The sequence below is a fragment of the Protopterus annectens genome, chromosome 8.part0 (assembly GCF_019279795.1).
Source record: "Protopterus annectens isolate FY-2018-M chromosome 8.part0, PAN1.0, whole genome shotgun sequence".
Lineage (NCBI taxonomy): Eukaryota > Metazoa > Chordata > Ceratodontiformes > Protopteridae > Protopterus > Protopterus annectens.
In genome coordinates this window covers 15,929,803-15,956,390 of record NC_056741.1, presented here as the reverse complement: position 1 = coordinate 15,956,390, position 26,588 = coordinate 15,929,803, and the positions used below count along the sequence as shown (strand labels likewise).

The 26,588-nt window shown below is 40.4% G+C and overlaps 1 protein-coding gene across 2 annotated transcripts in view; it reads right to left on the bottom strand.

The window, feature by feature from the left end:
- LOC122808610 (lysophosphatidic acid receptor 5-like) overlaps window positions 1-26,588 on the bottom strand; it is a 426,909-nt gene that overhangs the window by 133,240 nt on the left and 267,081 nt on the right. The window contains exon 1 of one of the 2 annotated variants that reach the window (XM_044079570.1): window positions 1,702-2,006. The exons of the other annotated variant lie outside the window; for it this stretch is intronic. The gene's annotated coding sequence lies outside the window, so the exon portion shown is untranslated. Of the gene's footprint in view, window positions 1-1,701; window positions 2,007-26,588 lie in introns of those variants that run through there. 2 annotated transcript variants of the gene reach the window in all.

Below are 26,588 nucleotides of genomic sequence, written 5' to 3'. Positions count from 1 at the left end.
TAGCTACATTCTTTAATACTGATTATGTACATGACTGTACTCTTTCTATTAATATTTGTAGCTTTTTCGATAGGCCTCCAGTGTAGCTGTGCCTAACCAACTGCCAAACCACATTATCGAGAAAAAAAATGTAATTTTATTAGTCTGTTAAAGCATACATGCAACATCTTTTACATTGCTTTCCATTTTTTTGCTTGGCAAGGTTTAGTGCGATTTTTGTTTTGCAATAGGAAATATCCTAATGCAGTATTTCAAAATTTGACACAAGACAGGAACACATAAGTTCTAGAAAACTACATTGGAAACTATAAATAAATTGTAATTCAAAATCCTAAAATATTCAAACCTCTAAAGGAACAGACAATTGTTTTGTTGAAAAGCACAATAAAATGTGATGGTCAGCTTGGGGCACTTATACAAACATCACGTACTTTCACCTCTGCTCCTTTCATTCAAAGGAGAGTAATCTGTCACAATAAACTTGTGTAAAACCTGTAGTTCAGTGAAAAATTTAAAATGTTGTGGTTGTGCTGCTAAAATACAGCTGTTGTTGCTGTTAAGATAGGATAGTGCTGTGAAAACCTCATTATAACCTCACCCCCAGAAACAGACATATACAGTGCTGAGTAGTTGTGGAAATTGCAATACACAGAGAAAACAAATAAGTTATCTGATGTAGTGGTTAGTTAAAAAGTAGAACAGTGTCTATATTGCACCCATTTTGTCTGCTAAAGTTCCTGAGCACTATACAAAAATGATGCGAATGTGTAAAGTTCCAGATACAGAATTTAGAATGAAACTGTTTTTTACGAAAAGCCTCATGGGAACAGTGTTTGCAGCTGATCTAGAAGTAATGGAGTGAAGATGTCAGAACTAGCATTTAGGCAACACTTTTGTTACCCGGAGTGCTTTAAAATGTTCAGTTTAGTCATATAATACTGCAAATGACAAATATTTGATTCCAGCTTAAGTATGAAAAAAGGGAACTCGAGATTTTGATAGTTGTTACTTTGACTGACAGAAGCGTGAAGGAGATGTTTCTGAAAAACGCTTTCAGTGAACATCAGCTGGTGTCTCATCTCCAGGGTTGTACTATTGAAGAGATGGCATATATAAGTTGGGTGGTGTGGGGTCTCCCCTCTCCACATGATAAGGTGCACGGTGGCTTGCCCCCTGTAGAAAAAGCTTTCTGTGTTGTTGACTGAAACTGACTTTCAGCAAATATTTTTGTGATGTTGTTCAACAAAGAAATATCATTCAACAAATTATCATAAATAAAAATGTGAATTTCAACTGGACTTCAAACTCTCATTTTTGTTTGAAAGTCAAAGTAGCCCCTCACCCCAGTACTATGCACCCCCATTAGTTAATATACTCAATGCCGATGTTGCTAGCCTTCAGGGAAATGAGTCTTTATCTCATTCGAAAAGAATGCTATTTTGCATGCAGCACTGAACAGGTTTGCTATGACCACAACCATTGTAGTTCATATCTCATTTTCTTTCTTCCCTGCTGAGTTGAAGAGATTATTTCATTAATCATTGCTAGGCCATCTGATCACTCCAGTTTATCCCACAGAGGTTGATCCCCTTCTGGGTAAACAGCACCGGGAGTGGGTAAACCAGCATGAATAAATGGTCTGACAGTGATTACTGATATTATACCAGTCTTATTTTCAAGGGAAAAAAGTATGTTTCTTACCATTACAAACAGATCTGTTGTATAGTCGCATTTCTTTCTGCAGGTGTTTACTTCCACTTGTCCACAGACAGATGTGATAGTACTTCCACGTGTCCACAGACAGATGTATACTCAATACACTTCAGGAGCTGGGTTAACGATGCTGATATTGTGGTGCTAAAAGGCACCAAGATTTAATTTTTTTAATTGTTTCCTTTATTGTAATTCTGCCATCAGTCTCAGTGAACTCGAATAAAAGGATAGTTTCTGAAAACAGGAGGTAAATATTTTTCAGCTACTAATTTTTAGAACTTCCCATCAGACTGCTATCAGCTCAGCTAAAAGGATGGTTTTGCATTAGTAATACTTAAATGACGGTTATAGCCAATCCGTTTTCTCAACTATAGGGCTATTTTTAGAAGAGATGTGTGTCGCTACTGTCTTCCTCTTTTTAGAAAATTAGCTGTGTCAGAGTCTTACCTATGTGACATAATATTGAAGGAAGTGTGAGTAGATAACAGTTAAGGTGCTAAGCTGATAAAAATTATTTCAGAGTTGCTGAAGATATATCTGTGGCTTTTATTAGATGTGGCATAATCCACATATCTACTTCTACAACACTCCTGCATTATTATTTTTGGATCTTTTTAATACTGTACAAACATGGTATTATTGTTTTTATTGTTAAGAAAGTAGATAAGGATTGAGTAAATGTGCAAAAGGAAATAAGCAATTTAACCAGAATTGTTGAGTGTAAATGATAAAAAAATAGTGGGTACAAAAATCCTTAGTTTGACTGAACTTATATATATTTTGCAATTTTTGTGGTTAGAGAATGTCTAGCTAAATAAGATTATTTCTTATGTTTGGGAATCAAATTTACTATTCTAAAGGACACTTCAGCTTTACAGCAATGTACTATAATTGGCAAAATGTTTGGATGGGTACATACTGAATAGGGCATTATATTCAGTGATAGGCCTGATTAGAGCTGAGTACAGTGCAATGACTGCAACCCTGGACCTGGACATCATACCTTTACAGTTAATGCTTTGAGATGAACAATGACTTCCTTACAATAGTGGATACATGAAGATCAAATAATTGTCCAGCTTGATTCTATGACTCATCTTGTTATATCCATCTTTCATATCTGTCAGTCAGCTATATGGATTAGTAGTGACAGGAAATGCAACTTAATGCTATATCTTACAACTACTGGATAGCTTTCTGGACTACTGACATCATTACCATTTCTGACTTACATATAGCAGTGATACAGGGATACATTGTTCCCTCTATCAACATTCCCAGGTACTGTATCTTTCAGTATAAAAAAAATCCCAGCTATATTAGCTGTAATAAAGGGAAGTCTAGCTTCTTTTTAAATAACAAAAGTATAGAAAATGACTGATTTATTACTATTATCTGCCTCATTAGGTAGAAGTGGGAGAAGGGTCGGGAGAAGGGTTCCCCAGCTCCACAGTGCCAGGTATTTGTCATTTGACAATAAAAAAATACCCAGTTCACCATAATGAACTCCTGAAATAAAGAAAGCCATCCTTACTCTATAACCATAATGATCATAAATCATCACATATGATACACCATATCCACCCCTCACTAGTTTCCCCTCTTCTACCTGTACTTATGCTCAGCAGCCTTCCATTGACCATAGGCACCTGTTCCTTTTTCAGGAGCTCACCTGAGCTGAGGTAAGCCTTACTTTGCAATCTTACAGGAATGCCATATGAAGCCTTCAGCTAATGCTGTACATCATAAACATGATAGGCAAATGGGTACACTGGGGGCTCATAAATCATTATCTTTGGTATGTTCTCTTTACCTGCATTTCAGCATGGGCTTGCCAGTTTAGTGACTTTCTACAGACCTTCCAACAAATGTTATGAAGCAAAAATGTGAACAGGCTGTCTTGCAGATGAGACTTACTCGTAGCTACTAGAAATCAAAAAGCAAAAAGAAAACAGTATTTCATGTCCTAAACTTGCATCTTCATCATCTGTTTGCCTTTAGGATTTATTTGTTTTCTACTTTCAAAAATGGCCCTGACTCTGCCGCTTCTGAACCTTGTAACAAACCTTGGTGGGCCCACATATCTGACATGGAGGACAGGAGCCACTTGATGACATTTTGTACTGATATTATGTAGTTCTGTGGTTCTGTCCTAAAAGAAGTTGCACAGATTATTAAAAAGAAAATCATGATTTAGGGCTGAAAGGTCTAATATAGTTATGTAGAAAGCATTATATTAAGATGTCTATATCTGTCAGTGGCACAATGGTGTAACTGCCTTATAATTTTTGTTTCTCTAGTTTTGTTCCCTATCAAGAGAATTCTATGCATATTTTCCATGTCTTTCCTGTGCCCACATGAATTTTAAGCAGGGTCTCCAGTTACCTTCTATATCCCAAAGACATGAATATAGTCGAACAGACAATAGGTTCATAGGTACTTGCTAGGCTATTGATTTTGAGGCTCTTCAGAAGCCTAGCCTTACATTCCCATGGCAGTTTTTAGCCCTAATATTTTGCATATGAATACCCCAGAGATGGGCTGAATAAGGCTCTGGTGGTACATTTACATGTTTCCCCTATCCATCAGGGATGTTAAACTGGGAGTGAATTTCTAGGTACCCATCTATTCATCCAAATTACATTTGAATAGAGTAAGAGAAGTACTTTGCTTTACGTAGAGTGCAGGAGTGTTCCATAGAAGTGGAACTCTCTGTGATACACGTTCTGTTTTTTTACAGAATAGATTTTGATCTTTTAAGCATGTGTTTATGGTACCATTGGACTTGCAAATGTGTAAAATGTGTGACAGAATAGGGTCAGCTCAAGCTTTATAAATGAGGCAGAAGTCATCCCTCAGTAGTCTGTATGATACAGAGTTTAGGGACAAAGGTTTAAAATGGTCTGCGTAGTTTCTACAATTTTGGCCCTTGATTTTTATATTGAGAAAGCACTGTGGTCATTTCACTTGCAAAAAAGAGTTTAGACAGATACATACTGAAAAGGACATTCATTATACTCTTTGACAGGTCTTTGATAGACCCCCCCCCACCAAGGACCAATCACAATACCAAGTAGATTCCCAGACACCAAGTATTACTGCTGCACAAGTTAAAACAGCACTGTCCAAGGCCAAGAATAAAGCTTCTATGGGAGCTGACAATATCTCTGGCTGTGTTTTACATAAATTACAGAGTGAACTGGCACCTCACCTGTGTTCCCTGTTCGATCACAGCCTCATCTCATGCTTTGTCCCTATCAAATGGCGCACTGCTACAGTCATCCCTCTCCACAAAGGAGGAGTGACTACAGACCATGGGAACTATCGCCCCATTAGCCTGACGAGTCTGATATGCAAAGCTATGGAACGCATCATCGTGGATGTAATAAAAAAGGATATAGGGAATCTCCAAACTCTGGATCCCACACAGTTTGGTTTTGTGAAGGGTAGATCATGCCTGCTTAACTTGGTTGACTTCTTTGAGTCAATCACCACAGCTGTGGATGAAGACAAGGTGGTTCAAACAGCCTCCCTTGATCTGGCCAATACCTTTGATACCATTCCCCACTCAGGAATAATAGAAAAACTCACTAAGCTAGGCATCAAACCCTATATCACTAGGTGGGTTGCAAACTGGCTCACAGATAGTGCTCACAGTGTGAAAGTAGCTGACTCCAAGTCAGACTGCCGACCAGTCACAAGTGGAGTCCCACAGGGCTTGGTCCTGGGTCCCCTCCTGTTTGGTATCAACTTCTCTGAAATCCAGGCCAACACGAAGGGACTCTGGCTGACAAAGTTCACAGATGACAGCAAGTTGGGAGCTATTATTAACTCCCCAAGTGATGTTGACATCCTACAGAAAGGCCTCACTGAGACCAACGACTGGTGTCAGAGCCATGGCCTTAAGCTCAATGCCAAAAAATGTGTCGTCATCCCCTTTGGGAAAAACCCAGTTCCCATGAATTACCACATTGATGGTAGCCCACTGAACACAGAAGGTTTATAAGAGATCTGGGAACATAGGTTGACAGCAACCTCTCTTTTGAACACCACATTACCACTGTGGTCAGAAAGTCCTTCTATGTGGCACATCTCATTATTAAGGGTTTTGCATCCAGGAAGAAAGAGGTCATTGTCTCCCTTTACTCTTCCCTTATTAGGCCAATCATAGAGTACAATGCCCCATTTGGCATGCACCTCAACAGACACCTGCAACAACTGGAGAGGCCACAAAAGTACCTCACAAAGAGGATCCTAGGCCTTAAACATTTGTCCTATATGGATAGACTAAAAAAACTCCAACTATTCTCTCTCTCATATCGCCTACTTAGAGGCGATCTCTGTTTGACTTATGAAGCCACATCTGGCCCACCTCCATTAGAAATGCTACAGCTAAAGAAATCCCAATCCCTGCACACCACATGCTCCAGAGACATCATCCTCATTACTACAATCAACAGAATGTGCTGGAGGGACAGGTTCATAACCCAGAGACTGCCATTGCTACGGAACAGACTTCCCATACATGCCAAACAGAGCACCTCACTGGCCCTCTTCAAGAGAAATCTTGATGAGTGGATGGGAAATAGAAAATTCACCCTGGGGATCACACCAGTGACTCTACTCGACAGAGGCACTGGGACCTAAGGTTGGGTGGCACGATGCCAGGGTAATCCTATGGGCTAGGCTTGTAAAGGCTCCAGGGCCATTAGCCTAGTACACACCTATGAACCTATAATGAATAACGAGTACAGGGGGAAGGGTACATACCTGGACCTGGATCCAATACTTTAAGATAAAAACTTTGCATTGAAAAAGGACTTCCTTACAACAGTGGCTAGGTGGTGATCAAAGGTCAGGACCTTGTCACCATAGGTTCTGAGTTCCTTAATCACAGGATCAATTTTCAGGGAGACAATGTCAGTGTGATAGTTACAATGGGAGTCATGCTTGCTGAAGGATATGATTATACACTTCCTGGCATTTACTGTTGGTCCATGATTTTGACACCAGTTATTTAATCAGGCCAAGCCCTCTTGGAGGATCTTGGTGTCCTCTGGGGAGTTTATGATGACATCAAGTTTGCAGTCATCTGAAAACTTGGACAGTCACAAAGCTTTAACATTAACTCTGACCTCCAACAACTAATGTCCAAAGAGGAGGAGCTTTAAGACTGATCCCTGGGATGTATCTCTTGTAACAGGTCTTTTGGTGGACATGGAGCTGTGCACCTTAACCTTCTGTGCTCTATATGTGATCCAATTTTCTATCCAATGAGTTACATACAAACTGGCATTTAACTGGGTGAGTTTATCTATGATACCTGAGTGTGGGATGGTGATTAATAAGAAGTAATGTACCTACCATAACATTCCATGCTAGTTGTCTTCTTCTCGCCTTCTTTCTTGCTGGATGGGTTCGGAGCCGATCCTCAGCTCCGACTCGGCCTTATACTAAAGCTCGAGAGCTATTTACTGGCTCGAGGCCCTCCCCATATCCCACAATGCTAGGCGTCAGATACCCAGATCTCGTTTGGTAGAGCTAACACCATGGAGACACCCTGTCCCTACTATAAAGTTTACCTACAGTGATAACAACGGAGGAGGACATAACCTAGGAAATAGTCAAGCAGAGGAATAAGGCCTCAGAAGGATTCATCTCGGTCTGCCCAGGCTAGGGGGATGGTGGGTGGGATGCAAGAAAGAAGGCAAGAAGAAGACAACTAACATGGAACGTTATGGTAGGTACATAACTTCTTAATGTTAAGTTGTCAATCTTGCCTTCATTCTTGCTGGATGGGACAGCGTCCCTAGCACCTTAGCCCTGGGTGGCTTATCGGAACAGACTCTTGAGCACAGTGGAACCAAACTCAGCCCGACTCCTGGAGGCCATATCCAACTTGTAATGAGAAATAAAGGTATGAGGAGTGGCCCATGTGGCTGCAGCACAAATAGATTCCATTGGAAGTCTTGCTTGAAAAGCTACTGACGTGGCTAACACTCTGGTGGAATGAGCTTTTGGTTTTGTAGGGAGTTCTTTATGTCTTAGTTGGTAAATGAAGGAAATGATAGAGGCCAACCATCTAGATAAAGATACTTTAGACACTGGCAGGCCCTGCTTGCCCTCAGCATAGGACAGGAAGAGTTGGTCCGACTTCCTAGTTTGTTTTGTCCTATCTAAATAAAAACGTAATTGCCTGTGAACATTCAAATAATGTAGCTTTTGTTCAGCTCTGTTTGAATAGTTAGGAAAAAAGACAGGAAGATCAATGGCCTGATTCAGGTTTGTCTCAGAAAGAATCTTGGGTTAAAAGGAAGGATTAGTTCTGAGTGAAACTCTATCTTTGTGAAAAACAAGATAGGGAGAACGAATACAGAGGGCTTGAAGTTCCGACACTCTTCTAGCTGAGGTGATAGCTACTACGAAGAGAGTCTTCCAGGAGAGTAATTGTAAGGAACAGGTGGCCGCAGGTTCAAAAGGAGGGAGAATCAGGGAAGTTAATATCAGATTCAAATCCCATGGAGACGGGGGATCTCTAACCGGAGGCCTCAGCAAAACAGTCCCTTTAAGAAAGGCTTTGCAAAGTTTATGGGACATGATGCTGGTCTCTGACAGGCCAACATGAAAATTAGCGATAGCAGCCAGTTGGACTCTAATGGTGGCAGAAGAGGAGCCCGCTCGAAAAAGCTCTGCCAAAAAATCCAGAACACTGTGGACAGGGGCTGTAAAAGGATCTATATTTCTGGCCTCCGCCCAGAAGGAGAAATGTCTCCACTTACTAGCATAGGTTTTTCTGGTAGTAGATTTGTGTGAAGAAAGGATGATTTCATGCACTGGCTGAGAAATATGTGGAAGCCTGGCTAGGGTTGGAAGTGGAGCAACCAAGCTGTGAGGTTGAGAGACTGAAGGGATTGGTGCAGACCGCCCGACTGATGGACCAACAGGTCTGGCACTGGGTCCAGACTCCAGGGCTGCTCCAGTAGGTGATGATGCAGGAATGGGAACCAAATTTGTCGAGGCCAGTAAGGGGCAATGAGGATCATCCTGGAACCCAAAGCGGTCGCTTTCTGAATCAGTTTGGGAATTAAGGGAAAAGGCGGAAATGCATATAGGAGACCCCGGGGCCAATCATGTACTAGAGCGTCTCTGGGGGAATGGCCGGGGAGGGGAAAGAGAGTGAAGAAGTCTTCGCACTTGCTGTTGAGAGGGGTTGCAAAAAGGTCGCAGCAAGGTTGACTCCATCTGCGTAAAATCTTGTCCGCTACTAACTGATTGAGAGACCACTCGTGAGGCATGAGAATGGCTCTGCTTAGCCTGTCTGCTATGACGTTGGACTTCCCGGGGATGTGCATTGCTATCAGAAACCATTGGGAAGAGATCACTCACTGCCAGAGTCTGAGTGCTTCTCGACATAAGGGATATGACCTGGTTCCGCCCTGCTTGTTGATGTACCACACTACAGACATATTGTCCGTTTGAACTGCAATAGTCCCGGTAGGTAGAAAGTCCTGAAGAGCTTGCAACGCTAAAAGTACCGCTCTCATCTCCAAGACATTTATGTGCAGGTGGTACCCTAGGGGTTGCCAAGAGCCCTGGACAGTCCTGCCCTGAAAATGCCCCCCCCCCACCCAATCAGGGAGACATCCATGGTCACCGTGGCAACAGGAGGAGGAATAACAAATGGTTTGCCCTGGAGAACTAGAGGGGAGACCATCCACCAAGCCAGGTGGTCTTTGCATGTTTGAGTGATTATTATCCTGTGGGACATTGGAAGTTGTTGAACGGACCATTGTGTAAACAGCATCCACTGGAGGATCCGCATGTGAAAATGAGCCAGGGGGACTAGAATGATCGCTGCTGCCATGAGACCCAATGTTTTTAGTACAAATCTGGCCTGAATCTTCTTGCACTGTAGTAGGATCTGCACATGTCAGCGAATGTCTGATACTCTGTCTGGAGGAAGTTTTGCAGATAGATCTTTTGTATTTAATTCTGCGCCTATAAAGGTTATAGACGGACAAGGTGACAATGCAGACTTTTTGAAATTTATTGATATACCTAGCTCGGAGCAAGTCTGGATGGTATAGTCCCTGGCTCGCAATAGCTGATACCTGGTTAAAGCAGTAAGGAGCCAGTCATCTAGATATGGAAACACCAGGAATCCCCATCGTCTCAGGTGAGCCATAACCACACCATGCATTTGGTGAACACCCTGGGGGCCGTGGTGAGACCAAAGGGCAGGGCTCTGAACTGATAGTGACTGGCTCCCAGCCGGAAGCGGAGAAACCTTCTGAAACGCCTGTCCATTTTTATATGGTAGTACGCATCCTGAAGGTCTATGGGGCACATTCAATTGTCCTGACCCAAGAAGGGTAGAATGGACTGGAGCATGACCATCCGGAACTTCGTTCTTTGAACAGACTTGTTTAATCTGCTGAGACCCAAAATGGGTCTCCAGTCCCCTGTCACTTTTGGTACCAAAAAGAACTTGGAGTAAGTTCCGGATCCTAGCTGGTCTGCTGGGACTGGCTGGATGGCCCTCTTTTCTAGCAGCTTTGAAATTTCTAGTACTGCTTGATCCTTTAGAGTGGGTGGGACATCTGGAAGGGATCTGTTTGTTTGTACAGGGGTGCGGACAAAGGGAATTTTGTAACCTTCGGATATGATAGACTGTACCCATCGGTCTTGTGTGAGGAGTTGCCTGGCTTCTGTGTACAGTGACAATCTTCCCCCGACTGCCTCCGAAGGTGGACAGTCGGGCAGCCCCTCAGGGGTGCTGGAAGGGTTTGTCAGAGAAAGATTCTCTGCTACCCTGATTTTGCGGACCCCCTCTGCCCCTAGGGTGGCATCTATTATTGTTTCCTCCTCTGCCCTAGGGCGGCATCTATTATTGTTTCCTCCTCTGCCCCTGGAGGAAAACTCACCATGTGTGTCAGGCACGACTCTCTGGGGTTTACAAAACCACATTTTTCCACTCTTCTGACCTTTGGGGATCATGTCAGTTGCCCTGCTAGACAGGGGTCCAGGGAAGTAAATTGTGTGGGAAGAAATAGTCAGGGAATTGTTATGGCTAGGCTTGTATAGGCCCTAGGGCTGATAGCGTAGTACCAACCTATGAACCTATGAACCTATGAGTAGAAAAACGGACTCCCACGGCAGAGAGAGAGTCTTGCCTTCCTGCTCACACCTGGTAAGTGTATCCTTCACCTGTGGTGAAAACAAAGCCGAACCATCGAAGGGGGTATTGGTGAAGGACGCCTTAAAGGGGTCAGCAAAGTTACATAACCGCATCCAGGTGTGTCTTCTCAAAGCCATGCCTGTACCTGCGGCCCTACTCGCACCATCGGCCCCATAAGAAATGAGCCGCATGGAGGAGTTAACTATGGAATTTAAGGTTGCCAGCTGGGAGTTAACCTTATCCTGAGACCCCGCAGCCGATGGATACTGAAGGGTATCACCCAGTTCTTTGAGAAGATCCCTCTGAAGTCGGGTGAAATGGCACAGATAATTCAGCGACTGCATGGCAAAGGTTGCTGAAGAGAACATCCGCTTCCCGTACCTGTCCATTGTCCTAGACTCTTTATTAGGAGGATGTACAGGCACCGAAGGGTCAGCCAACTCCTTCTTAGTGGCCACTGCCACCACCATGGCATCAACCGGGACCCCCTTAGCTAGAAACTGTTTGTCCAATGGGGCTGTAATAAATTTAGCGGGCCTACGGGGAGTTGGTTCCATTGAGTCCGGGGCTGTCCACGCCTTCCGAGCAACCACTTCCATGAGCGGGTCAAAAGGCAGAGACACCCAGGAGGTGGAAGGGTGAGAACCAAATGCGTCCAGGTACACCGACTCATCCTCGGAAGGGTTAAGGGCAGTCCAATTCCCCCTCTGCTTAAGGATCTCCAGGATGTCTGAAAAGAAGACATCCTCAGAGGGGGACCTTGGGGACCCTTCCGAATCCTCCAAGTCGGTGTCAGACTTGACTGACTCGGGGGAGTCAACATGTTTCCTCTTACATGTTTTCTTCTGAGGGGGCTCCTCCGAATGATTGGGGGAGGCCTCGGAAGAGGAAGATACCCCCAGTGGGGTGACCTAGAGCGTTTGTTCTCCACGCTTGGGGTCAGGAGGGTGGACAGAGACCGAAGCAGGCACCATGGGGGGAGGAGATGAAGGGGCCGATCGTGGATCCAACCCAGGAGTCAGTGCACTCCTCATGACCTCAAAGGCGCCCCTATCAGGCAGAGAGGAAGGTCCCAGCTGCGAAGAGATGAGAACCCCTCCCGGCACCAAGAGTGACGGCTCCGAGGCCGATGTCGAGGCTGAGCTCACCTGCGCCGAGGCACCGAGAGGGAGAATGGGGTCAGACAAGGGTCTGATGCCACTTTCCCCCTTGGAGCCCACGAGGGAGTCTCGACGCCCAGATCCTTCCATGCACGGAACCAATGAAGAGATCGGAGCTGACAAGGGAGGCGAAATGTGTGGTATCGGCTCTGACGCTCCGACGATTCGAGCCCCAATGAGCTCCTGCTCCGAACACAGTGGTAGAGGCGGAGGAGGAACTGATGAAGATACAGGGATAGCCACATTCTGTTGAGAAGGGCTAGTCAACATTTGGGCCAGTGCCTGCGACTTTAAGAGCCTACTGACCACCCTCTCAAGATTGTGATCAGACAGCCTGGAGGACCGAGAGGAGTGAGACCTATGGCTCCGCTCAGACTGTAGTAACGGAGACCTCGGAGCCGAACGAATGGACTCCAAAGAGGGAGACCTTGAGCATTTTCGGCTCACAGAAGGCTCCGATACTAAGGCCGGAGCTGACTGAGTTCTCGAAGTGTCGGTTCCAGCCGGAACCGACGAGGAGGCAGGAGCTCCGCTCGGCGACGGCTCCGAACAGGGAGCCGACGGTTTAGCGGGTTTGGAGGGTTTACCCGACGAAGGCTTAGTCGGGGACCATTCAGGCTTAAGCAAGCCCCTCAAAATAAGTTTGTTCCTACACTCCTGCAGGACTCTCGGACTGAAGGCATGACAGACCGCACAAGAGTCCTGCAGGTGTAGGGGGCCCAAACAATACACACAAGAAGTGTGACCGTCTGTCTGAGACATCTTCTGACAGCATGAGTCACACTTCTTGAAACCTGAGACCTTAGTATCCTTAGACATAATGAAAAGTAGAAAAAAAGGATACCAAGGGAATAGGTAACTAGTGCTTTAAACACTACACACACACACACACACACACACACACACACACACACACACACACACACACGCACTAGAAAAAAAAACTAATAACACCAACAATATAATAGTAATATAATAATACTGCTAAATATATCTAACTATCACTATAAAGTAGAATATATATATAAAAGTAGTAGAATAAGAATAAAAACACTGCTGATTATATACAACTAACCCTAGAGGGTAGAATATGTATAAGAAAAATTAACACTACCCTAACGGGAGGGGGGAGGGGGGAACTCTGAAAAACTACAGTAAAACAGTTTTTAAAGGGGGTTTCTCAAGGATTTAGAAAGGGAAACACTAAGAGACAATATCTAATAAGAAAAAAAACTATATATATATATATATATATATATATATATATAATAAAACGCTAGAAAAGAGTTATATAACCTGGAGCCGGTAAATTTGCAACCTCGTAGCTGAAGCGGCAAACGAGATCTGGGTATCTGACACCTAGCATTGTGGGATATGGGGAGGGCCTCAAGCCGGTAAATAGCTCTCGAGCTTTAGTATAAGGCCGAGTCGGAGCCGGGGATCGGCTCTGAACCCATCCAGGAAGAATGAAGGCGAGATTGACAACTTAACGTTGTCTTTACAAGGTCTAGATATGTGGTGTGTACTATTTTGCCGTTGTCCTTCACTTCAGTAATTTTTTATCAAAGTAGCCAAACATTTTAAGTAGGCAAGACTTGCCCTTCGTGAACTCAAACTGGCTTGGGTTGAGAGTTTGTACATTACCTATATTCTTATTTATAAATTCCATAATGATCCTTTCCTTAGTCTTATAGATGAGACTGGTCAGTGTTATGGATCTATAATTACCTGGGTTCATAGGTGTTTACTAGGCATGCATCCTGAATTTTATTTTTATTTAATATTTGTTTACCAGGAAAATCTGACTGGAACACAGTCCATTTTCAGTGTAGGCCCAGGGAAAAATGCTCCAGACACATGACTTTGGAATATGGGAGGAAACCGAAGCACCTGGAGGAACCCAAATCTCTGACAACTTCTGTTACCCTTGATAAGTATAAGCAGGGGTTTGGGAGATTGAATATTTACAGGCAGGGGCCTGGAAAATGAACCATTTACATGTTGCCTGTGTCCATTAGAGACATAGGTGCCAAACCAGGGATGAATTTCCTGTTCCCCATCCAATTGTCCACATTACTCTTGAATTGAGTTAGGGAAGAATTCTGCTTCATGTGGTTCGGGAGCCTGTTCCAGAGAAGTGGTAGTCTCTGGGATAAAAGCATACAACCCCATGTGGGACATGAATCCACAACCCTTGTCATTTACACTGTGCAAAGCTATTTATGTATAGGTTGAACTACTTAAGCAGTCCACTGAAGCCCCATCTTTGTGTAAGGGAATGACTGTTATTGTCCTCCAGTCATATGACATGAAGTTTGTTTTGAGGCTCATATTGAATAGCTTCTGTAGAGGATCAGACAAGTCATGTTTCAGGCTGACCAGTAGCAGAATGGTGTATTATCCGGGGGTCTATATTAGAATCTCAAAGTTACAGAACATCAAATACTATATGGTCGACGCTATATGATCAAAGTTCTGCAACTTCAAAAAAAAAAAAGAAATTAAACAAGAAAAACTTAACTTGACGGGTTACCCCCCACTACTTAAATATACCAACTCCGAGACCACAATACATTGAAGTAAATGGAAATCTCCCCTTATGGAGATTTCCGTTTAAACATTCGATGTTCTGTGCTTTTGCTATTCTCATGTCGACAATATCAGATTCGATATTGTCAGACTTCGAGATAATAATATAGACCCATTATCTGGTCCTATATATGTAGTGTACTTGCCGGTTTACCTTCATAATGTTGATCACGTATTACCGAAGGACCACATCACCGAACTGTTTCCGCGAAACCAGAACTGCAAAAACTTTCAAATGTTGAAAAAGCTTTGAATTTTGACATTTCCAACTGTGCCACACCTACTAACCAGTGCTAACATGGGTCAAAAAGGGGGTGAGATTTTGCAGTCCGGAAATTCGGTGTTTGAAGTTTCGTGAAGTCGCAGTTCAGTATTCGCAGAAGCGGGGTCAACATTACGTGATCAACATTATGAAGATAAACCGTACTTGCCCTAATACAGTACCTTGAGAACATTCTTGGGACATTTGAAGGGGGTCTAGGTGTGGGTATGTGATATGGATATACTACAAGGGAGAAGGGGATTAAAGTTTGAGCTAAATTTGTTTGTTGGTAGATTGGCTGTGTCCTCTGGGTCCAAGTATGTGATATTGTTTAATAACAGCTTTGAACATACTAGGCTTTGTTTCTGAGATTTTTAAGACAATTAAAGAATGTTTTGTGGTTATCCTTTGTCTGGGTGGCTATTTTACCTCATATCTGGTTTTGTTTGTTTTGATCAGGGTCCAGACTTCTTTGTTTAATTTAGCAAGAGTGTTTTAGGCATCTTGAGAGTTAGATTTATTTTTGTGTGTAATTAGTTTTTTTTTCTTTTATTACAGAGACAAGGCTGTAAAATGTGTAGTTTACAATTTAGGCCCTTGAATTTTTAGTGAAAAAGCATTGTGGTGATTCCAGTTGTGACAAGAGTTTGCACGGGTATATACATATTAGGAACAGGGATGTTAAACTGGGAGTGAATTTCCAGCTACCCATTCATTCATTCAAATTACATTTGAATAGTGTAACAGCTTGTTTACATTTGATTTCCACCATATGGGTTTATTTTTGAATCTGTTATTGTATTTATTTCTGAGGGGGACATATGCATCTATGCAACTATTTCCAAGTGCATAGAAGATGCCAGTGAAGGATTCCACATAAGCAAGGGTCATCAAGATGGAAAAGGCTTTGGAATTCTGCCAGATTGTCACTCAGTTTTAGTAGATTAACCTTTTCATAATCTCTGAATATTGAGTTATTGGAAGATGCTTCAGACTACAGTCTTATGGTGAATGTGTTTGACTTGTGGTCTGATTTGTCTGAGGGAGAAGTCACAGTTGGTGGGGAGCAAGGCTGCCCCATATTGGTAAAGATCAAGTCCAGGATTTTATTGCCCCAGCTGGGGTGCAGACTAAATGATCCAGAGAGCTTTTATTGATGAAGCCCAGCAATCACTGGGTATATGTCTCTGAGGATGTATAAATCTCCCAGCTGATGGAGGGGTAGCTGATGTCTCTACGGAGAATGGAGTTTGGCTTAATACATAGGGGTGCCATACTAGTCAGATGGGAGGTATGGATTGAGGGGAGGACAGAGGGGAGGGGCTCATATAGTTAGCTAAGATATGATAAAAGGCTTTGTTAAGAGCAATTTGGACATGGAGGAGTTCCAGGTCATTATCTTGTCTAATGAGCCTGGAGATGAACTGAACAATGCTTCAATTCATCCCTATGTATGTGTTTGGTGTGAATGTGGGTGTTTCTGTTCATGATGATGGCCTGACATCCGGCCCTGGACTGAATCCTGCTTTAACACAGTTACTTGAAGAAATAGCTCTTGCCTTCCCAAAACCCTTACTCACATAAAGTGGGTATTACAAATGAAGTGACTGGTATTTACCAATGCCAAAGACTGCTTTTAATTTGGTAAACACAACTTTGTACCATCAATAATGCAAGCCCACAGTGTAGTCAGTTCTTTGTAGTAGCACAGGAATGATAGCGTTTACTTCTTAGGCATAGATATCCACCACACGACCTACACACGCTCACTAATAAATACATGCTATTAGAACTGCCAACCAGCAGTTAAGATTTTGCTTGCATTTTTGTATTACAAAATAGCTTTTCTATGCTGATGATGTATAAAGTGTGCAAATAGATCAATGGATCATGTTATCTTCAGAAGAGGAAACATACAGTATTAAGTAGTATCCAAAGATAAAAAAGGCAAATCAGAACTCATGTGAGGAAGTATTTTTTTCACTGAAGAGTGTTGTACATGGAGCAAGTAGGAAGTTAAAAAAAATGTTGCAACTCAAGAATGCATGAACAGATATAACATAATTCTTACTTACTAAGAAAACTGTTTATCCGTTCAATAGGAAAATGGGCAGGTTATTTGGGCCATGCAGTCCTTACCTGTCAGTTTAGTTTGTACGTCAGTATATTAGTACATTTTATAGACTCATAGGTTAGTATTAGGTTAGCTATCCTTGTGGACCATTTTAAACCTAACCAAATTTTCCATTCCAAAGGTAAGAATCAAACCCTGTACCTTGTATCCAAGAGGTAAACACTTTAATAATTTTGCCAACCTCAACCCCATTTTTCAGTTTTGATATCAAACAATGCTACTTGTGTATGTGTGGTAGCAATGTTTACACAAATGTTAAACATTCACATGCAGAAGATAAAACTGATACCCTCAGATTTACATATTGCACACAACTCAGCATCAACAGCTTGTACCCAACATTCAGCTCTCTCTGACACTATAGGAATTATACACACTAACAGAGGTCACATAACAAGCATGCAGAAGCTGTTAAGGCACTATCCTGGTTCTAGATGATGCCATAGTTAGAAACAAAGATGTTCCACTCAATAGGCTGAGTAAATACAGGGTAACTGTTATTTGCCTCTTAAGGCCTTAAGTCCCTTCATCTCAGGTACACATACGACCTGATCATTACACACATGGGAGTGAATAACTTGAGAGGCATCTCCATGGATCACATGAAGAGGAACATGACAGAGGTCTCAGAATATGTATCTGGAAAGGGAATGAAACTAACATTTTAGGAGGATCCAATTTATGTCAGCCTGGGATGAGATGAAACCCAGCTGCTTTGCTAAGGATGGTCTGCACCTTTCTCCTCACTGTTTTTGTATATTGATTAAACTTTTTCATCCCTCATAGTGTCTTTTTTAGCAATGTCAGTCTCCTAAAATTACCTACATAGTCAACCACAATCAAAATCATGCAAAAGTAGCACTGCTAAATGCTAGAATGCCAAAGAAGTTGCACTCCTTACAGGTATTCCTAACTGTTGAAAATATTGATATATGCATAGTTAATGAAACATGGTTTCAGAACAGAGACAGTATCCACATGGTGTGGGGTTTTAATGTCTACCACTTCTTCAGACCCAACATCAACTTGGATGTTGTAGCTGGTGGGGGCATATCTGTGCTCCTAAGAAACCATTTTGCCTTCAGACTCATAATCCAAGACAATGACATAGAACTCTCTCCACTTTCACTTAATATGGGTGATGCACCCCTCCAATCAAGCACTGTTGTAAGGGATCTGGGCATGCTTATTGATATTTCCATATCATTTAACCATTACAACTCCACAGTAGTTCAGAAAGACTTTTATTTGGCTCAACTAATTTATAAAAGGCATCTCCACTAGATCCAAAGAAGTCTTAATTCCCCTTTATTCCTATCTATTTTATCAGACCCATTATTGAATATAATTTTTGGCAAATACTTGTCTAAACATATCACACTAATTAAGGGACTTCAGAGATTCATAATGGATTCAAAATCTTAGTTATTCAAGACAGACTGGCATCCCATTCTCTGTATGCAGTCTCTTACAGACTCTTCCGTGGAGATCTGTATCTAGTCTTTCAAGCCACGAAGATCCAACCCTATTTGTCCTCATATTTCTTCACAGATCTAATGGTATCTCACATTTATTTATTTATTTATTTTATATTTGATTACTGGGTTGGTCTGACTGGGCAATCAGGTGCCCGTTTTCAGCAGAGACCCAGAGAGAAAATCTCCACATACATGACAATCATAAAAATACAAAAGTTTCACATATATGATAAAAATACAAAAGTTAGAGATGAGTACAAAATTAATAGAGCAAACAATTGTATATCATAGCATAGTATGATGAGACGTTACTGAAGTGTACAATATATAGAGTGTACAGTAGTAAAACAGAAATATGCATTTAATTAAGAAAGTGCAGTAATATATACAGTTATATACATACATTTAAAAATGTAATTCATTATGATAGTTTTTTATTTCTATGTGTTTGACTTTTGAGTAGTGCCAGAGGAAGATTTATCTGAATGGTGGTAGCAGGGCTAGCCATGGCAGTACAGTTACATTGCCAGATGAGATTGAGGTGGGCTTTTAATTGAGTTTTAAAGATGGGACTGCTGTTTTGCAATCTGATATCCAGTGGAAGAGAATTCCAGATTTTAGCAACTGTGTAGGAGTAGAGGGATTCACCAGCACTGTGTCTACACGTAGCTACTTCAAGAAGGGCTTTGTTTGTGGATCTTAGTTGGCGAGCAGAATTATGAAAGTTGAGTAAGCCTGAGAGATCAGGACTCTTGTTTGGGCGGTACAACAAATTATGAGCCATGATGAGTTGGTTATAGTTTAGTAACTTGGGAAGTTCTAGCCAACATAATTGCTTTAGTGAGTGACAGTGGTGGGAGCGGAAATTAGAGTTGGTTGTGAATCTAGCTGTTTTATTATAGCACATGGACAATTTGTGTAGATCTATCTTGTTAAGGTTTGTTAATACAGGGGATGCATAAAGCAATGTAGAGAGAAGGTGAGTTCTGGATATAGTCATGTTGGTGTTTTTATTAGATAGTTTTAGCAGCGGTATAGGGTTCCAAGTTTTTTATGGATTTTGGATATGGTTTGTGCTATATGTTTGTCAAACTTTAGGTTTTGGTCAAGTATTACACCAAATACGTAGCTGTAGGAAGTACACCTTCATCAGCACAGAAGTACGACAAAATTGTGGGACAGAATCCTATCCTAAGGTATCTTTCACTTGTGGAACAAACTTCAACTGCATGTCAAGCAGACAAGCACCCTTGCCACCGTCAAGGTCAACTTGGATAACAGGATGGGCAGCCTCAAATTCTCTGCTGCCCTATCTTGTCTTGCCCTCCTTGAGGCTAGAGAGAACATTTGAATAGGATTTTTTTTTGGCTAGGCTTGAAATGGTCTGTAGACTGATTGCCTAATACTTAACCTATGAACCTATATGAACCTGTGAACTCCTCTACTTTTTCTCACGATAAACAAAATCCAGTACCACTTAGTAGCCAACTACTGTACTATCTCTATGACACCCACCAACGTGAAGGCATACATTAACAAAATGACATCCCTCACCACAGAACCTAACACTATCCACTTGAGTGATTTCAGGTATCCCTCCATTAACTGGGGAACCTACATCACTACAAACAAGTATGCTAAGATATTCTTGGATTTCATTAATGCCATCTTTTGGGACCAACTAGTCCAAATCCCATTGAGGAACTCTAAAATATTAGACCTGGTCCTCATAAATATAGCCCCCCCTATTCTTACAGTCCACAGTTACCAAATCACTGATCATTTCTGACCATCATGCATAACACTGACTCTAGGTGTGAGACCTGAATCACTTTGAAATCTCTGCATCTTAAGAAACTACCCCAACACAAATCTACTGCAGATAACCGATGAATTGATGATGTTCAAACAACCTTGATGACCCTGCATCACATGCTGCAATTTTCACAAATAAACTTGATGCACATGTCCAGGCTAATATGGAGGCCTTGGCACCCATAAATCAAAAATATAGTGCCAAATTTAAGAACAAGCCCATTTGGTGGAACCCTAGTATTGACAAACTATAGAAAAGAAGAATAAATTTCTAGCCTGGAAAAGCAAGCTTAACACCTGATCAGCTAGGGAAGAACTAAAAATAATCAATAAAGAACTTAGAAACAAAATCAAATCTTATAAGAGCAAATGCAAATTGTGAATTACCACCGATGCAGGGACGGGATACACAAAAACTTATTTAAGTGCTTTTGTCCATGTCAGGAGCCTAAGAATTAATAATCAACAAGGATGAGGTAATACAAACTGACATCACATACTCATCCCCAGTGGCCATTGCCAACATGTTAGCAGACAGATTCTTCTCAAACTTAACCCACTTTGGTCTTCAAATTGCTTACAGCATATTAGCATGCCCATGCCTACCTCTTCACCTCCAAGAAAGTCCTAGGCACCTGGTGTGGGAATAGAACCCACAGCCTTCTGCACCTTCTAAAACCATTAGCTCTGTGGGACTGACAATGTACCAGGTTGTCTTTTTGTTAGAGCCAAGCACTGCCTGGTTAATTCCTTATATATATATATATATATATATATATATATATATATATTCAATCTCCACCTTCCCAGTGGATTAATTCTGGAGGTGTGGAGAACTGCTGTAGTTATTTCATTCCACAATATGGGGCACATGAGTTAAACTGGGTAATTAATGGCCTTTCAGACTCACTAGCTTTATCTGTAAGACAATGGAGTGATCATTATGGACGTCATAAAATGACATAGGCAGTCTTCAAAACCTGGACCCAAATCAATTTCGGGTTGTTAAAGGCAGATGCTGCCTCTTGAACCTGGTAGACTTTTTTGAACAAGTCACTAAGGCACTAGACTCAGGTAAATCAGTTTGCATGACATACCTAGTTATGGCCTTCAATACAATTCCACAATTAGTCGTCATTGATACGCTAATTCAATTAAATGTAAACCCTTATGTTATCCACTGGATAGTAAGCTGGATCACTGTCAGAAAGCATTCTTTTAGTGTTGTAGCCATACTCTCAGCTTAATGAGTGGTTATGAGCAGTATCCTCCAGGAATCATTCCTGGGATCACTCCTCTTTGCTTTCAAATTCTCCGATATTAATGTAAATAGCAAAGGCCTGTGGCTAACAAAGTTTGTTGATGACTGCAAACTCAGCGCTGTCATAAACACCCAAAAAGACCTACATATTCTCCAAGACAACCTAACTCAAGCTAGCAAGTGGTGCTTGGATCACAGTCTCAGACTAAATGCCAGAAAATGCAGCATTGTGTCCTTTGGCAAACACGGGCTCTCCTGCTCCTATCACATAGGTGACACCCTCTAAAAATTGACTTAGGCACCTTCATTGACAATGAACTATCCTTTGACCACCTTGTGACCACTGTTGTTAGGAAATCATTTTATATAACCAGACAAATCACTAGGACATAACTTCTAGATCCAAGGAAGACATTGCCCCCCTCTCTACTCCTGCATTATCATATCTATAATAGAATATAATGCCCCCTGGTATGTACTTGGCTAGGCATATGGCCTAACTTGAGAAACCACTGAATTTTATTACCACAACAATCAAGGGCATGTCCTCTTTGAGTTACCCTGGCCACCTTAAAGCACTCTCATGCTTTTCCACTTCCTACTGATTACTGAGGGAAGAGCTCTGCTTTGCCTACACAGCCTTGCAAAATACAGTCCTTTGTAAACTCCTACACATTCACAAAACTAATACCACCATAAACACCTGCTCAAGAGACCTAAACTTTCACCGAAAATATAAATAGGACTTGTTGATGGGAAATATCTTTCAGCTAAACTTTCAATTGATGGGAGATATGTTTCAGAGAAAATACCTCTTTTATGGAACAGATTCTCATTAAAGGTTAAGTATAGTAGCTCCACACCCATTTGTAAGTGAAAACTGAATGACTGGATGTAGAACCATAAGTATACTCCTAGTGTGACCCCTCTAGCCCTTATGGGAAGGGCCTGAAACTAGGCTGGGTTCTGACATTAATTCATGTCGTGGTAAATGGGTGGGATTGTTGGCTAGGCTACAAATGGTCCACTGGACCAACAGCCTAAGATGAACCTATGAATCTAAGATGTGTTTCTGTTGCTTAGTAAGATACATCATTTGCTTTCTTATAATATATAATCGAACAGTGAATCCAGCCAACACTAGTAGTCCACCAAGCCTTAAAAATAAGTATATTCGAGCTGAAGTGCATTTAATTACATACACTTTTCTCAGAGCACGAGCTCCAACTTCTTCAGAGAAGTTTTTAAAACAATAGTAAAATTAATGCAGCGTCAATAAATAAACTCTGCAATTGAATTCAATTAACTAATCAGTCAGTTGAATTTAAAATTTTAAAATTTAAAAGCACAAACTCGTTCCTATAAACATTAGTAAACAACCATTCATAGATGTGTTTTAAAGTGGTAATAATAATGATACGCATGTATGTATTTATATAGAATCAGTGTTACAAATACACAAGAAAATTTATTAGGATAACATAACCAAAATAGGCTATAATATAGTAATAAAACTTCCCAATATATATACAAAATGGAATAAAACAATTAATTAATTATACAATCAAATAATTAAGTCTCATTAATAATATACTTTTAAGCTTCAGGTGGATCCAGTCTAGGTATTATAAAAAAATGGGAAAATGCCCGCAAAAGAACTACAACTAACCCGTTTGCCATGGTGGGGAAAAAGAATTTTATTCCCGACAATCCGGATGCACAAGATTTATGTTCCAAACTGGAGAGACTTATCTTTAAGGAAACGTCAACATTTTATAACATTGGCAGCCTGGAAAGGTATGTTGAACTAGACATTACGCCTCGAGGTTTAAGGTCCATTAAAAATCCATCTACACCATTTGATTTAACTAATGAGATGGAACTTAAATTTCATGAAAGATGGATAGCGGCTGCACATCGGTGCAGCTTAGAATGGGTGTCCATTCTTATTGAAAGGGACAATATGAAAAAAGAAAAACTAGTTATGGAAGCTAAACAAATTTGTGATCAGTTAGTGAACATTACATCCAACTCGACTTTAGAGAATTTCCTCTTAAATATTAATATGAAGCTAACAAATTATGAGAAGGAATTAGTGGAAAGAAAAAAATCTAAACTGACAAGAGACATACGAGACTACGAACACAAGAGGGCGTTCGTATTCCCGAATCATCAGAGAAGCCGAAAAAAGAGTGTCTCTTTTCAGAAGAGAAATTCGACAGTGGAGCAGCATTCAAACAAGAACTTCCTGTCAGGTGAAAGTGGGGCCTCGTCATGGGAGGAAGATGAAAGAGAAAATTTTCCAGAATTACCAGGGGCAGCGAATTCAGAAGCCTTCAAAAACTTATCCTGAATCAAATGGACACTATGCCAATACGAGGAAGAGGGGTTGGTCTAACTCAGAACGCCATAGAGACTCGGGCGATGGACACTATAAGAAAGGTAGATGGTCATAATGTACACAGTAATTATATAGTTAATTTATCAAATTACAAACTTGATGATATAGAGATAGCTATTTTGGAAAGGGGCCTCAAGTTTGTACCTACCTGTATACCTAAGAAATATGAGCTTAAAATTGAACTGTTTCAATTATGTCGCAAAATGTACTTAAGGGAATATTTTTTCAATGTGGATAATACTTCTGTTAGCAATATTAACTATGAGAAAACCTTAATATCTGATAGTGATTTAGAGAGCAATGATAGCTTTTATTCATGTTTATCGGAGGAAGAAGGTAATAACAATGCATATGATTTATTAGATACTCATATGCTGAAAAGTACTAGTTGTTTTCTTCCACCACGCAAAAATGCTAACATATTGAAGTTTGAATCGATGTTATATATATTATTAGACAAAGAACTAGAGGGATTTATGAGTAAAAAGCATGTGTATAATTTGACAAAAAAAGAATGGAAGAAGTTACAGTTATTAAGTAAGAATAATAATATAATTTTCAAACCCTCGGATAAAGGGGGAAAGTTGGTTATATTAAATTCATGTGATTACTATAGTATGTGCATGCAACACCTTGACAACAAAACTGTGTATTGTGAAACTAATATAACCCTTTTGAAAAAGGCAGAAACAGAACTTAATACACTACTACAAAAAGGTATTAGGCTACATTATTTAACACAAACGGATGTAGACCGAAAAATAATCATTAAGAACAACAAAGTAGCCAAGTTTTTCTGCCTACCGAAGATTCATAAAAATCTAGACCGACCACCTGGTCGGCCTATTGTTTCAGCTTTTGGTTATTTCACCTATAACCTGTGCACTTTGTTGCATGAAATTCTAATGAAACAAGTTTTGCTGTTACCCTCATATATACAAGATTCTTATGACTTTCTTCAAAAGATTAATGATATACATTGGTGTGAGGGAATGTACTTCATTACTGTGGACGTAGTGAGTTTATATACGAATATATCCCATACATTGGGCTTGGAAGCTATTAAATTCTTTTTTGGGGATAATCCCAAAACTTATTACATCTTAGAATTAGTTGAATTTTGCTTAACTAATAATATTTTTGAATTCAATGGCATCCTTTATAAACAACTGACAGGTACAGCTATGGGGGCCGCTTTTGCGCCAGCCTATGCGAACCTGTTTATGGGAATGTTTGAGAATGAATTCTTGTATAGAGTGCCTTTCTTTAAGAATAATGTTTTGAAATACTTTAGATTTATTGACGACCTCATCTTTATTTGTAAAGATAACTTTGATGCATCCTTAAACTTTATTGATATATTAAATAACAACAAATTTGGGATTAAATTCAGTGATGTACAACGTGGTTGCCAAGTTAACTTTCTGGATATCTCGCTAAGGGGACATGAAGGTTCCCCAATACATACGGGTATACACAGAAAGTTTGATGAAATTAGCTGGAAGATGTGGGGTAACAGTTGTCATCCCTGCCATACCTTAACTTCTATTCCTTATGGTGAATTTCTTAGAATAAAGCGATTAAATTCAGATATGGAAATAGCCTATTATGAGGCATTGAAAATAGCGAATATATTTAATGCTAGAGGCTATGACTCAGCAAATATAGAAAATAGTTTATATAGAGTTTTTGGAAATAAAAAAAGCAGTAACTTACCTGACAATAATTATAAATATAATAGACAAAATAATGTGAAACTTAGTCAGGATAAAATATTTTTTGTTACCAAGTATACCAACTTTTCTTCCATGTTTAATAAATTAATTATGGATTACTGGAATTTCATGAAGAAAGATATTCTATCTCTCAAAGACACTAAATTAATTATATCTTATAAAAAAGGCAAAAACATTCAGGACTTTCTAGTACACAGTATATATAAAAAACCCTGTACTAATAGTTTGGAATATATGAAGGTTATAGGAACATACCCTTGTGGTAAGTGTTCTGTGTGTAAACATATAGTAAATGAAGTGGTTAAAATAAATGGACAAAATTTTACCACAAGAACTAGATACTCCTGTATGAGCAGGGGTGTTATTTATACTATATTCTGTAGCTGTAATAAATATTACATAGGAGAAACAAAAAGAACACTAGCAGAAAGGATCAAAGAACATATTAGGGATGTAAGGAATAACAAAATGAATAGCCCCATTGCTGAACATTTTAATTCTGTACATTTTGGTAACACAGACCACCTAAAAGTTTCCATATTGGAACATGTTCCCCTATACTATAATAATATAGAATGGCAGAAAAATATATTAAGACAAAAAGAGTCCATTTTGATCATGAAATATGGAACGCTGCAACCATATGGTATGAACAAGGAGTGTAACTGGCAAAGCCTTATTTAAGGGATGTAGCTTTAAAAGTATATTATTAATGAGACTTAATTATTTGATTGTATAATTAATTAATTGTTTTATTCCATTTTGTATATATATTGGGAAGTTTTATATGTTTGATTGTTTTACTCTGTAAAGGCTGTTGGCCGAGGCGCTAGAGACAAGATTTGCTTGGAATAAATTTTA